Here is a 14,577-nt window from a genome sequence, read left to right on the forward strand (position 1 = left end):
CCATACTGACTTACTGCTTAATCCAGCATCAAATGCAAATTACAACATGAAATAAAATTATATTGTTGTAGGACCACAAGGGAGATGGTATTGTCAGAACTAAGACGACAACAGGAAAATACAGATGTAGAGTGTGTTCTGTCACATGGCAGGTAGCTCATCACCTGCACATCCAAAACCCCAATCACAAACCTATACAGTAATAGCTTTTTTCTGTTCCCCTGCCATCCTGTTCATGACAGCAAGCAAGCAAAGGGAAGTCTGCCCAGAGCCTTTGCTTGTGTAATCTGCTAACAGATCTACAACACAGGGGTGGTCCCAGCAAGAGCATGGTCTCATGGACGCTCTCATGGAACAAAGCGCCAGCAGACAGCACAAGAGGGCTTTGCTCTGCTCATCTGGGCAGCCCACAGGTTTTCAGCTGGTAGCCCAAAGAAAGGCTACTGGGTAGGAACAGTGGTCTCAAAAGCAATTCCCTGCTTCAGTAGAATATTTGTAAATTATTTCACAGCCAAAAGAGCACCAGATAAGCTTCAAAAGAAGAGAGAAGTGTTTGACAGAGCACGGCCCTTCTAGAACACTGCAAGTGTGCAGCAAGAACTTTCTGGTTTTTTGGCAGCTGGTGACATTACTAGATCAAATCCTCCTTTATTTTATAAAATGCCTTGGCTGGGTAATACTTTAAAATGAAAAGAATTTTCATAAAATACATTCACTTCTATTGTTACCTTTTAAGGTATTAAAAATTGTATTTATTACATTGTTGTGGATACCATATTACTTCCTGCTACATTACTACTGGACACTGCATTTTTATTGAAAAGTGACTGAGGTTTAACTGAATGAAAAAAACCCAAAATCTTCAAAAGCAAATAAAACTGGAAACACCATCACAGATGTTATGATTTGCAAAAGCTGCATAAAATAAATAACAGACACTTCTATGCTCAAAATAACTCTATTGCTGTTATAAAAATATTTTTATTGCTTTCTGTTTCACAAAGCAACCCATGCTTTACTTAAAGATATTTCAGGCATTTTTTTTCTTCGCTGCATCAGCAGTGGCTAGGCGTACATTAGTTAAAATGTAAAAAACTTTCCCCACAGTCTGTACTAACTTACATGGGAGAACTCTGATGAGACAAATGCATTTCTGCACTGGACTGTTACACATGGTACACTTACGCTATGATGCAAAAATCATCTCTGCTAGAAAAATCTCAGAGCTAATAAGCAGCTGAGTTTTGTCTGTATCTAAACTTTTCACATGTGAGATGTTTGCATTCAGGATTTCAGCTCATTCAGAGCGGGATGATGCCAGGGATGTACCTCAACTGCTTGAGTATTCAGGAGTGATGAGACCCAGTGTTTTGACCTCAAGCCAAGTTCAATTTGCCAGTGGCGGCCAAGTCTGTTATACAAGATCAGACTTTAGAAAGCAAGCCTCTGAGGTCACAGAGGAGCTACTCATTTCAGTGAAGAACAGGTTGTCCTTACCATGAGGCAGGCTGCAGAGGAAAAGTCTGATCATTGCTGAGAGTCATGTGCAATTCCATTTATTTGATTTATTTCCATCTAAGCCTGTTTCTATTTTGACCTTATTCATGATTTGAGGTCTTTCTTCTGAAGCCTGTCCATTGAATTCTCAAATAGCAAACTCTCAGGGCATCAGGATGGCATATAGTACATACCACTGCAAGCAAGCATCTCGGGATCAGCTGCTAGGATCATTCTAGTATAAGCAAAATATTGAGAGTTTAAATCAGAAACAAATGACCATGAAATCAAAGATTTAATGTAACTCCTCAGTATTCCTTGTCAAGGCTTGAAAATTATAGCTTGCTTTCTCTTGGGTTTATGAAAATGAAAATTTTGTTGAAAGCAAGTACTCTCACTTCTATTGCCAGCCTTATCTAAACACAAGAATGGAAGTCAGAGACCTTCCCATCAAAAACAGTTATCTTCCTCATGTCACTGTGATTCCTCATGTATATGTGATTAGAAGATTATTATTTCTAAGGATATGTAAACTAGCTGAGATGAAGAAACTTTCACATCCAAAGTGAAAGAGAAAAAAAAAATCAGTGAAGTTCCAAAAAGTTTAGCAAAGTTCCTTTTTCACTTCACTTTCTCTGGTCAAGTTTAATCCACATCTTAATGTATTAAGTGCTATTAGCATTAATCTCCAGGGATGTGAGACAGATGAGGCCTAATCAGTTTCTATGCCTTATCATCTAGCATTCATATGCAAATGTACTCAGATCATTTCATCACATGAGATAATGTTCCTTAATCAAGCTACCAAAACCAGAAACCATGCCAGAGAAAGGAGATTATCCCCACAGATAAGACAGAGAGAGAGATTTTCAGTTTCAAATGTTGGTTGTCTTTTTTACCTCTCGCTCAAGAATCCTTGAGTTATTTTAGAAAAGTTAGGGAAGCACATATCCTACGGCCTTCACTCTTTTTTTTCTTTAAACTGGTCATTCTTTTCTTTGGCCCAAGTTCCAGAATGAGCAAAGGGACCTTGAAGGCTTCATGCACACCTCTGCTGTGGGCCCTGGGGCTATACAGCATGCCAACAAGGTTATCAGAAACATCCTAACTCTGTAGTTAAAAGGGATGGTGATTAATTAGCTAATCCAGTTGTTAAAGTAAATAGCTGTTGGATTAACAAACAAAACACTGTTTTAGCAAAGCAAAACATTCAGAATTCTTTTTTTAGTTTCCATAAAATTGAATTTGATTATAGACTTCATTATCAAAACAGAAAACCAAGAATCATGATGGAAGTCCATGTGCTTTGTTTGGATTCATGTCATCGAACCTTGGTTATCTCACGTCAGCATTTACATCTGAGTTGGTTATATAGTCTCTCTCTCCAGTGCGCAGCAAGAAATAGGCATTTAGGGAACGCAGTTCATACGATCTATTTTGTATACTTACATTTGAGTGAGCAATAGTCTGGAAATGCCTATTTCCCCCGATTAGGTAAAGTGGGAGACTGTATGATGAGCTCATCTGTAAATATTTAAAGCTGGTGAGGTGCACCTCCCCCATTTTTTGTGTATATCAAAACACTCTCACACACACGCTTGCACATACACACAAAGAAGCCCTTTATATTAGAAAAATTAGGACCTCAAATCCAGCACACAAAAATTTAGATATCTGGGGATTATGATGGTTTGAGCATCTTTAATTCACCTGTCTTACATCAATGGGTTGTGATACAGTCTTTAATTACAGGATGACATCCTTTTTTCCCATCAGATGCCTCCTTTGCTCCATCCACAATTAACAAGCTCTCACTCAGTGACTGAGAAAGGGAATAGAGGTTACATGGAATAGTCAGAATCCCGCAAACTTGCCACTATAAAACATTTTGATAATTTGAAAAAAAAAAGTAATGTGGTACGCAGAAAATGAATTTTTAAAAGCTGTTGACAAGTCTCAAAATGCATTTGTAAACAGTGAGACCTCATTAAGGGCATGTATTCTTAAGGCCATGCTGAGGTCATTTCTTGGCCTTTACATTTTTATTAATGGTCTGGAAGAAATGAGAGAATCCTTACTGATTAAAGTGTACATGTGACACATGAAGAGGGTACACTGAAACAAATGAGTTGATAAGCTGCTGCAAGCAAATGACATGTGAATCAATATGCGTAATTGTAATTCAACAATATTCAGGAATTATAGACATAATGAGACAGTATCTTGGGAACAGTAACTGAAACGATAGGGGCATCATGTCAGTCAGCTGGAGATCAGCTCCTTGTGCAAAGAGAATAACAGCAAAACAAAAAGGCAGTGCTGGGATAAATGAGCAAAATAATACTGAAAAGGGTTAGAAAGGTTACACCACCTGGCACTAGCAGGTCTTCTTCTGAGATGCTGTGCATAGCCCCAGCACCCACAGCTCAGGATGGATGTCTCTGGTTCAGAGATGAACCAGGAGAAAGATTAAAGAATTGGAAAACCTGCCTTAGTGGAAAACTCGAGTTCAGTCTGTCTACTTTAACAGAAAGGCTAAAGTGTACCTTGATCACAGTTTCTAATTACCTCTAGGGGGAACAGAAATTCAGTAATTGAGGGCTCTTCAGTCTCAAAAGCACAAACATAACAAGATCAAGTGCCTGGAAGTTGCAAGTAGAGACATTCAAAAATAGAAATTACAAGCATTAGTATTATGAAAATTAATCACTTCAATAATTTAACAAAAATAATGATAGCTTTTCCATACTGCAAATATTTAAAATTATATTTTCTATCTTTTAAAATGAGATGCTCTAGTTAAACAAAAACTAATTCAGGGAAGAACTGACCTGTGCTACACTGGAGGTCAGAGTAAACTATCATCTCTGAATGGGATCTAGGACTATGTTGCTTCATTTCACTGCTGAGTGCGGGCCCCATGTTTTATTTACAGTACATAATTCAAAACCTCAAATAGTTAAAAATACTCTTTTTTTCATGGAATTTCCTTTACTGTAATGTTAGGGTGCTGCACCAACATTAATCTCTACAGCAGGCCAGTCCAAGATGGAGGAGTGGAATTGCTGGTATTTTAGGGAAAGAGCACCAATGTGAGATTAAATCTGAAAACACCTGTTAATTGTGGATGCACAATTTGAAAGGCTTGTACCTCATCTTTCAAAATACCTTACACTCCTGAGCACTTCACATATTTAAAGCACAGCTCTAACCAGCATCAGTCATGGCTCTGAAAGCTCAGTACTTCCACAAACCAAACCCTAGCAATTTGCATGGAAGCTAGGAAAACAAGATCACACAGTTAACGATCACTTCTGGATGAAAAATTATTTCAAATGATTCCTGCAGTAGAGAACTGCAGGAACGCAGTGTCCAAACCCAGTTCTGCAGGGCAATGTTCAAAGATGTAATTCTGAGATCAATTTTTCCTACTCTGAAATCCCCTCTTATGATCAGTACCAACCTTTTTACCTTTTTGCTTCTGCAACCTTCTGCTTTTGCAACATTTTTGACCTCGTAAAGGTCATACGAGAAAACAATGCACAATGAGGAAATAAAGGTACAGTATAATGCATATCCGTGAGGTTGTAGAGAATTTTTCTGCAATTCTGGTATTTCCTAGTTATCATGAGTCCAAATTTGCAATCTTGATGTTTTTTCTAACAGTTTCAATTTTAAACGTGTCAGTTCCTCGGTTCTTCTATTATCTTTTAAGCAGAAAAGTATCATTGCCATTTTACCAGCTGGTTCCTCAAAGGAGTAAAAATACTCAGACCCAGCATGCAGAATTGTGCTGTATGAGCAAGCACAAGAAGGAGTTCACACTAGGCAGCTGCCATCCTTCTCTACCCTCACACTGTCTCACTGGATTTCCTACAAGATCGTTGGAGCAGAGGAAGAGTGCTCCGCCACCACAGATCGCTCTCCATCATACCTCAGCGTGCCCATCCCTCCCAATATATTGCTGGTCTAGACATTCCTGGGTTCACTCACAGCTTCCTATCCATCCCTCTGCGTGCACATGAGTAGAGATACAACCGTGAGCTCTTGCAGGTGCAGAAACTAATGGAAAGATCTTCTTGGCATGCCTGTGTCTGTGTGCAAGAAAGGCAGGGAACCAAGGGAAAGTCCACAGAAAGCTGGAGGAGCTAAGTAGAGAGGGGAACCTGGAAAAACAGCTCCTCTGGACACTAGAGCTGCTGGAAAGGCATGCCTGGGAACTGAACCAGGGACCAGCTCCCAGAGCTTTGCATCTAAAAAAAACCCCTTTGGCTGCTGAGCACTTAGGGATGCTTTGGGTGCATGGAGCAAGCTGAAGGCCAGGCAGAGCTGGCAGGGGCCACCAGCTAGTAGCCACCCCCGCGAGGCAGCCACAAGCCAGGCTCTGTGCCGTGCCTGTGGGCCAGCAGCAAACGCTTCCCAAAGCTGGCTGGGACATGCCTGCTGCATTGGGATACATGGTCGAACCGTGCAATGGAAGCACTGCAACAAGGCAGGGGACACCAGGCTGCTCCACCATCTTGGCACGACTCACCAGACAAGGTTTCTTAACTACTTGGTATAGTGCATAACTTTTTTAATAGTGCAGAGGTGCCTGGGAGGAAGAGGCTTTCTCTAACACACAGGGAATATACTGTGCCTGAAAATGTTATGGGTCCCTATTGACAACAGACTTTATCTGTGCTTTCTATCAATTTAACTATAAATCTCCTCATTTGTGAGTTTTGACTCAAGGAGACCTATATATTTAGTCTAACAAATGATTCCGTGTTTTATGACACTGCAATGAAATCTGTTGGTAAGATGTAATAATTCATTTTGTCATAATTAATGGGTGACAGACAACACAGTACAGAAATAACAGATTGTTAAATCAACAGACATATCAAGGTAAGCCAAAGCTTATACCAGCTGCCAGTTAAGAATTAGACAGGAGGTTTTGTACCAGTATGTAATCCAGCACAAGGTGTAAAACCAAGTTGTAAACATATTTCCAAGTAGCCCTGGTCCCAAATATCTACTGCCTGTGGTATCCCTCTAAGACATCTCTCCCTCCTCCTGTGTCTTGTTACACTGCGGTGCCACATCATATGCACACACTTTGCTTTTCCCAACCACAGTAACTTGATCTTCCCATCATATAATAAGCCTCTTACATCTCCTGAATATTGAAATATTATTATAATGCAGTGAAAAGCCACACACCTCCCAAAACAATCTAATTTCCAAGAGTTAACTTCCAAGATGAAGTTGAATAATGGAAATGTTACCAGTAGGTAACGCTTTATGGGCATTTAAGGTCTTTAACAAACAAAAAAAAAGAAAAATTGTGGGTTTTTAATCAGAATTTCTCCATCACCTATCCCAGGAAATTTCCCACTGGAAAAGGCAGAGGCTTGAGAGGAGTAACAGGGGTAAGCCTACTGCAAACGGTGGGGGATCTGGAGCTGGAACACTGTCCTGGCAAGTCCATTTTCAGCAAGGAACCGTAATCAGCAGTCAATGTCTTCACAGCCAAGATGAATTAAGAGACTTTGCATCAGTGCAATATATTAACAAAGGCTCACCTGCAAGGGGGCTTTTGTGAATCTTTCTACAAGAAGTATGCCCCTGAAATTGCCAACAGCATTGCAAGCCTGCTGCTGCAAGGCATCCCGTGTCGGGCTGGGCATAGAAGTATTTACTATCTCCCTTTTTGTCTCATGTCGCTAAACGCGTGTGGCAGGTTGGAGAAGATCAGATTTACAGAGGATGTGGAGACAGAAAACAGAGAATAGAAATTTTGTACAAAATCCTCGCCTTGACAAGAGCAAGGGAAATTGCCCCTGCGGCAGTGCAGTTTCTCAGAGGCTGGTAATGGAAATGGCTGGCAGCACTTCTGAGGCGCAGGCACTGGCTGGGGTTCAGGCTTTGGCAGCAGTGTCCCTAGCTTCACCCAAGCAGCCGCAGAAACAGCTGCTGGTTACCAGCAATGCTTCTGCTCCATCACCACCTGACCTCGCAGGCCGTGGGGCTGGATTTGCTACAGCTGACTTGTCCTTCATCAAAGCCTTACGCACAGAGGAGCTGCCCCTGCAGCCAGCCTGGTGATTTCCACGGACCTTTCAAGTGGATCATATTGGCCAGACAGTTGTGGGGTTGGCTTGGGTCCGTGTTGTCAGCAATAGAGAAGCAGTCTGTCTCATGAGGGCAGATGCTCCGCACAGAAACAGTCCTGTGACATTTGCCATCTAATTAATATGCCATTTGGCTCCTTACATATACAATGTTTCTAGAAACTTGTATTTCAATCAACAATCAGTGACTGTGTGAATATCAGTGTTATTATCAAAAAGCTTTTTATTCTCTGAGCAGAGGCTCTCAAAAAGATAATGTTTCTTCACCTTATTTGTGGGAAGGTCAAAATGGTATTGCAGAGGATCCTGCTGGCGTTCTTTATATATTCAATAATTATTTGGAAAAACAAAAAGTATAGACCACAGCTGATAGGCTAGACAAGGTAACAGATGTTGATACCTGTAAATAAAACAAGCCCTCCATAATTATATCTTAAAGTATTCAATTGTGAAAATCTATTAAAAAATACTAATGGTGCCTGTTTTCCACCCAGTAGCCTATGGCAGTGCTCCTACAGTTTATTAAGAACATGAGCAAAATAAGAAGCAATTTAGAAGCTTTGATTTTTCTTGCTGCTGGAATATCTCCACAGAGACTCTCCTTATGATCAGCCTAATGATTTGAAATTTGTACATAGCTTTCACCAGCAAAGACTTTGTCTGACTTGTCATATATATTAACAGATGCTTCCTACTGCAAATACTTGCCCCTGTGTCCTGTCAGCTGGGCTAGCTGCCACTTGTATTCTGAATATAATGAAAGGTGGTGGTTCTAACTTTTAAACCATCCACAGCTTGGTGGTATACAAAGGAGATAAGCTCACACGCCTAATGTACAGGAAAGGCTGTAAACTCCACATTTCTAAGTAAATTCCACTTACCTGCATTTATCCTTGATGACATGCTGGCAGAGCACATCTGCCTGCCTCCTTGCAGGGTGTGCTGGCAGCTGCAGCCGCCACAGCTGCTGAAGCCACCTGCCTCTGATAGAACAATGAAGAAGGTGGCCTGTGGGCATTTTATGCTGAAAGGTTAATGAGTTCTGCCACCTTGGATCATGTGGCTACAACCACTCTGCTGTGCAGAACAGGCAGCCCCACTCATGACCTCAGAGCCAAATCGGCTGCTGCTGTCTATTGCCTGTTATCGTGACATGGTGACAATGAAGAGGGGATTTGAGAACATGCTCTACAGCACTTCAAGGGTTTCATTACTTGCACCATATATGTGTCTGATGCTCAATGCAGTGGCTATCTGTCCTGGATGTGACAACATTAGATAGTCCAGTGACACAGGGTCCTTCCACCAAAGTCCCTGGCCACTGCTGCAGGAAGGGCTATAATTTACAGGCAGTCTGGGATCAGGATGAATTCAGGAAGAACTTTTATGTTCAGGAAGAAGCTAAGATGCATACTGTTCTTCAGGGTGGTCTGTCAAGTGCTGCAGACAACTTGTTAGGGTCTTATCTACTGCAGGGTCTTACGATATCTCAGCTGGTGACCTTCATCACTGGCAGGATACTTGACAAGGTGAATCTGTTGTCTGATCCATACATAGGCAATCTTGCCTTTGGACATATTGACCTTTACAGTGTACTGCAAAAGAGACCTTCCCAGAATTTTATAAAGGAATGGAGGAATTTGTGAACTAAATTTGGAAGTAAAGGTCATATATTGATGTTGATGCCATCAGTGTAAGGGCAGGACGTGTGGTATAAAGGAGATGTTGGGCAGCTAAGTTTCAAATCCTATTCACTACATTAAAATTACTTTAGCAATCTGCTTAGTATAGCACCAACACACAATAAAGACTAATTTTAAGTAGAATAAATAAATGAGCAGTAAGATAACTATTTTGGGGAGTTTGCTGTAGGACTGTTACAAGAAGGAAGTGAATGCCTGTGGTGGGGCTTCAGTATCTGATTAAGACATCTATCAACAGTCATTAAGTCTTTGTCTTTCCTCCCAAGACTAGCAGTTCCTGATGCTGTGGAGTCTGTCCTTAGCCTTTCCTGGAAGAAGAAGGTCAGAAAAAACAGGTCAGCCCCTAGATAGGAGTGTTTGGGGGAAACCCCGATGCTTTGGTCTGATTCTGGGGTCTCTTACAAAACACACTGCCTCAAGTCAGTCTCCCCTCACTAGCACCCTTTTTTTTTTTCTTTTGAATGAGCAAAAAGGTTCCAGTCTCAAAGCTACTCTTGTCACAGGCTACACTGAAAAATGCTTTTTAGCAATCAAAAATTTCCTTTAATAAAAGCATCAACAAGCAAATCTTTACCTACGATCATTTTGGTCCATGCAAGTGGTCTCAGCATCAACCACAGAAAAATCTTCTGTAGAAGTTTTCTGCAAACACCCTAATTTGACTATTTATGAGCACTCCGAGATTAATATTGATGTGGTTTAGAGGTTCATAATCCACTTTAAAAGTTACATTGCATACAGACATCAACAGCCAAACCAGATGACTTCCTACTCTGAAATTAGTCAGCCAGGCTTCTGTAGCAGTCAGAGGTAGCCACTGTGCCTCTACAGCATGGTTTCTCTCTGAAACTGTGGAGCTTCGTGCAGCACTCCAAATGCACATTATCCCTGTCACAGTTTGATTCTTGCTGTCACAGCAGGGGGTTGCCACTAAACAAGAGTCTGAAAATGATGTTGACAAAAAGGCTAGCGGACACCCTGAGAGGAATGCTGATAGGTTCCTAGTTCCATATTTTTTATCATTAACAGTTCAATTGCACAGATTCATTCCTGTGAATGTACTATTTATTTATTCAGTGGCATAATGATAGTACTGTTTTGTTTTCTACTTCTTCCCTAATGATCTCTAATATGAGGCCTTTTTGACATTCTCTGAACATTACGTTGATGTTTTTAGAGCACTAGCTGCAATAACTTTGAATCTTTTCTCCATGAATCATAACAACTTATTCAGAGACAATCACTATGCATCCCTAGTTAGAGAGATTCTTTCTTTTTTCAAACCAAAAGCATTAACTGCCCTTATTGGGACTGAAATACATCTGCCATATTGCTGTGCAGTTCATTCAGACGAGGTCTTCTCTACCTTAAATGAAGCTTGTAACACATATAGCAAACAAGCTAATACTACATAACATCATTGTGCAGATGTCATATAGAACACAGCAGAACCAAAGGTAAGAATTTGCAGTTTTGATGCAAATTATAGTCATTTGAAGGACTGAACAAAACGCAACCCAAAGAAAAAAAAATCTTTTTCTCTCTTTTTCTCTGTTTCTCTCTTATTACTTGGTGGATTTCTCTCTATCACAGAATATTCCAAATGAGGATCTCATACTTGAAAACATCATCAAGCTGTACTCAGTATCACCAAACATTTCAAATTAACAAGATGTATTGCTTCAGTTACTTCATATGAACAAAAATTAGAAATGAAACCCTCTCTATTAATTTTACTGTTAGAACATATATAAATGGTGTTCATGTTATACTGTATTTGTTAATGAATCATGCTACAGAGTTCCCAGGAAACTCCATCGTCTTACTGAATACTGATAAAATTAAAGTGTTAATCATAATGGAAATGTTCAAAAGGTTATTTTATTGGTTGCATGAGTTTTTGTGAGGAACTTCTATCTTGAAAACAGAAGTTGCTCTAAAATTAACTGGAAAATAAGGGAGTAAGCATTTGAAAAAATCAATGCCACCAATGACTGAAGGACACTGTCAGCTGACCTCAAGCTCAAATTTTTTCTATGGGGCCACACTGTTTTCAGTCCTAGTAAATGAGTATGTACCATATGACTTCCTGCTACCAGGCAAAATAAAAAGAGAAAAAAATATGCCAGATACTGCCTTCTAGGAAATCCTGAGAAGTCAGCTGCTATTCCTGTTGCAGCAATGCTTAACATTGCTGATTTCTCTTACGCAGGTCATGGTGCCCTAGCAGGCAGAATACATAGGCAGTCATGGGGATCAAGGCAGTGACTAGGATATGGGGTTTTCCCTCTTTTATTGAACCATGTTTGAATACAGAGAAAAACAAGGTGTTTAATAGGTTAGAATTCCTGATCACCCTCAAGATGATGTGTTAGAACACTCAGTGCTAACAGAATCTCTTTCCCTCTGTATACTATGCTATCTTGGCTAACTAGGTTGTATATTTGCTATCCAATTTTCTTTATTTTTGGTAATTTGATCTCTTATGACAACCACTGAGCAGCTCTTTTACCAAATTTGCAAGTATGCCGTTCTCAGAGGTCCCAAGGACTTTGAAATCAGGAAGCACTGGAAAATTTCCCTCAACATTGTATTAGATTCATCTGCTTCTCCCTTGACAGCAGTGCTGGTCCTGTCTCTCCTCTCTGGACCACTTCCCTGTAGAGGCCATGGACTAGAAGCACTGACATCAGGAACCTGATGGCATGTAATCTAATTCTCCTTAAATATTTGCTCAAGCCAGCAGAGGTTATGGATTTTCCCACCAAGAGCAACAGTCTCTGGCTGAATTAATCTTTCAGAAAATGGCAAATGTCCTTTCTGAATTAGTGCGAGCATCCCCGATGTCAGCCATACCAACATGTCAACCACCATACACAATTGTAATCAAACTCTATAACCAATAATTATAAACCTGTATTCAGATTGGGTGTTTCAGTATGTATTAGGTCCATCAAATCAACAGACAATATCCTTGTGTTAACAATCTACTTCCCTGCACAGTGAGCTGTGGAGTAAATATACACAGGTGGATCAAATATGAACAATCAAAAATACAAAATTAGTAGACCAAATATATGCTAAAGTCTGCAACACTGACACATAAGGTCCTTTCAATGGATTAGAAATCCGTGCATTAACACTTTCATTCTCATCCTGTTCCTGTTCTGGAGGGTGATACATGCTGGCTGGGTAACTCACTGTCTATAACACATGGAATAGCGCTATCAACTTGTCTGAGATGTCTTCACCTGAAAATGGTATGATCAGAGACTGCCTTTCCTCAGGTCCAGTGTGCTGGGCTGGATTTTACCTCCTCATGACAGTAGGTGGTGGGTTAGGACCTCACTCTGGAGCAGACACATCATAGAGGACCAGAACTGGACTTCAGATTTAGAAAAACTAAAGCCATTGATGTACGGACGCACACAATTTATCCACTTCCTGAAGTTTGTAAGGAGGCTGTCACAGAGCCGTAGCAAAAACCTCTCCTTAAACTGCTAGAAATATGACTACATTCAATCAGATCTTCTTGTCAGTGAAGCCTGAGTGGCAAGCCTCGCAGCAGCACCCATGAGGTCCTTGCAGAGAAGAGATCCTGTTACCCCTGGCTGGTACAAAAGATGGGAGCATTAAACAATCAGTACCTTCATCATGCCAGGATGCCTAAGCACCTTCAGCGGGAGGACAGATTTGGCCTACTGTTAGAGCATGCCCCACCTGATAGACAGAGAAGACAGGCAGAGCCCTCATGCTAAAAGAGAAACATTCCGTTCTGATTTCAGTAACTTCACTTCCCCCATAATTTACTTAATCGTTAGGGGACTGTGAGATTCCATAAATAGATGCCATTCAGAATATAAACACTGGAGTCACTTTGATTTGTTCCCTTGTGACAGAGTACATCTGCAAGGATGATAAGCAAAGATAACGTATCTTGAAATTCCATCCCAACAAACAATAAATTAGTCTGCTGAAATCAGCCCTTCAAAGTACAACTCATGAAATTTCTCAGCCCAGCACACAGCCAGATGCCTTGAGGCCAAGTAAGCCTTTAGAAGAACAGTAGATGGCAGATCATGTAAATGGTCAATAAGAGAATCACACAAATCTCTGAAAACTGGACCAAATGAATTTCATTACAGTTTCATATTCAAAGTTTCAGAAGAGTAGGAGTTCTGAAGACAAAAAGCAGTTTTAGTACTCTTCAGTTTATTATCTATCCGAGGACACTAAAAGAATTTGACATATAATTAAAACCTTTCAGTGGGATGAAAGAGCTCAACAGGAAAAATCAGATGCTAAAAAATAAAAAGGTAGCTTCTAAATATAAAATCATGCTACTTGTTACAGCTTTCATAATTAGCTTATTTTTTAGTTCTTTTAACTCACTTCCTACTGGGTTACATTCAGAAAGCTTAGGGCTTCCATTATTTCCATGTCTAGTAGAAAAAAATATAAAAATTAGGAAGATAAAAAAGACACAAAGGACTTGATTTAGACTGCATACATAAGAAGAAGGGAACAGCTGCATTTCCTTAGGTAATTCTGGTATAAATAACCAAAAATCACAAAAAAGATGAGCTACTATTTCAAAAAATTATCTTTCTTCCGCTGTTCTCAGCCAAGAAGCAGTAATTAACTGATTTTGTGTGTCTTCATAAGACTTATACAGTGGGAAATAAACAAGATTCACTTAAACCATCTAACATGGCCACTCACATGAAACCCAAACAGAGCTGTGACAGTAACTCTCCTAGGTAGCTAGCCCAGCTAGCACCTGGAGGACTGAAGCCACCATGCTTAAAGCACAGCAGGTTATTTTGGTTCATCTCAGAGCATTTTCTTCTGGTTTATCACTACAGATTAAAAAAAAAAAGAAAGAAACTATAGATTAAAAAAAAATAAGAAACCACAAACAAACAGCTACTCTTCAAAATGAATTTTTACTCAACCTAGAATGAAGGAATCTCATTCAAGAAGGTGATTCATTTTATTTCTTTGCACTGTTATTCTGAAATGACAAACTAAACTGTTCATTTAAAACAAAATGTTCCACCCTCTTAAAAGTTGTTAAAGTACTCATACATAGTCTCAGATTCACAAACAGATTTGGTTAATAGACATGTGCCATTCTCAATAAAAATTTGAGTGAAAGATCATCCGTGTATAGTGACTTCTTGATTGTTCAAATGGCATGAAAGAGAGTTGGAACACAGCATGCACAACAATAATTCATGCTATGTCAGGCAGTAGAAGAT

Source organism: Falco punctatus (assembly GCF_963210335.1).
Source record: "Falco punctatus genome assembly, chromosome: 6".
Classification (NCBI taxonomy): domain Eukaryota; kingdom Metazoa; phylum Chordata; class Aves; order Falconiformes; family Falconidae; genus Falco; species Falco punctatus.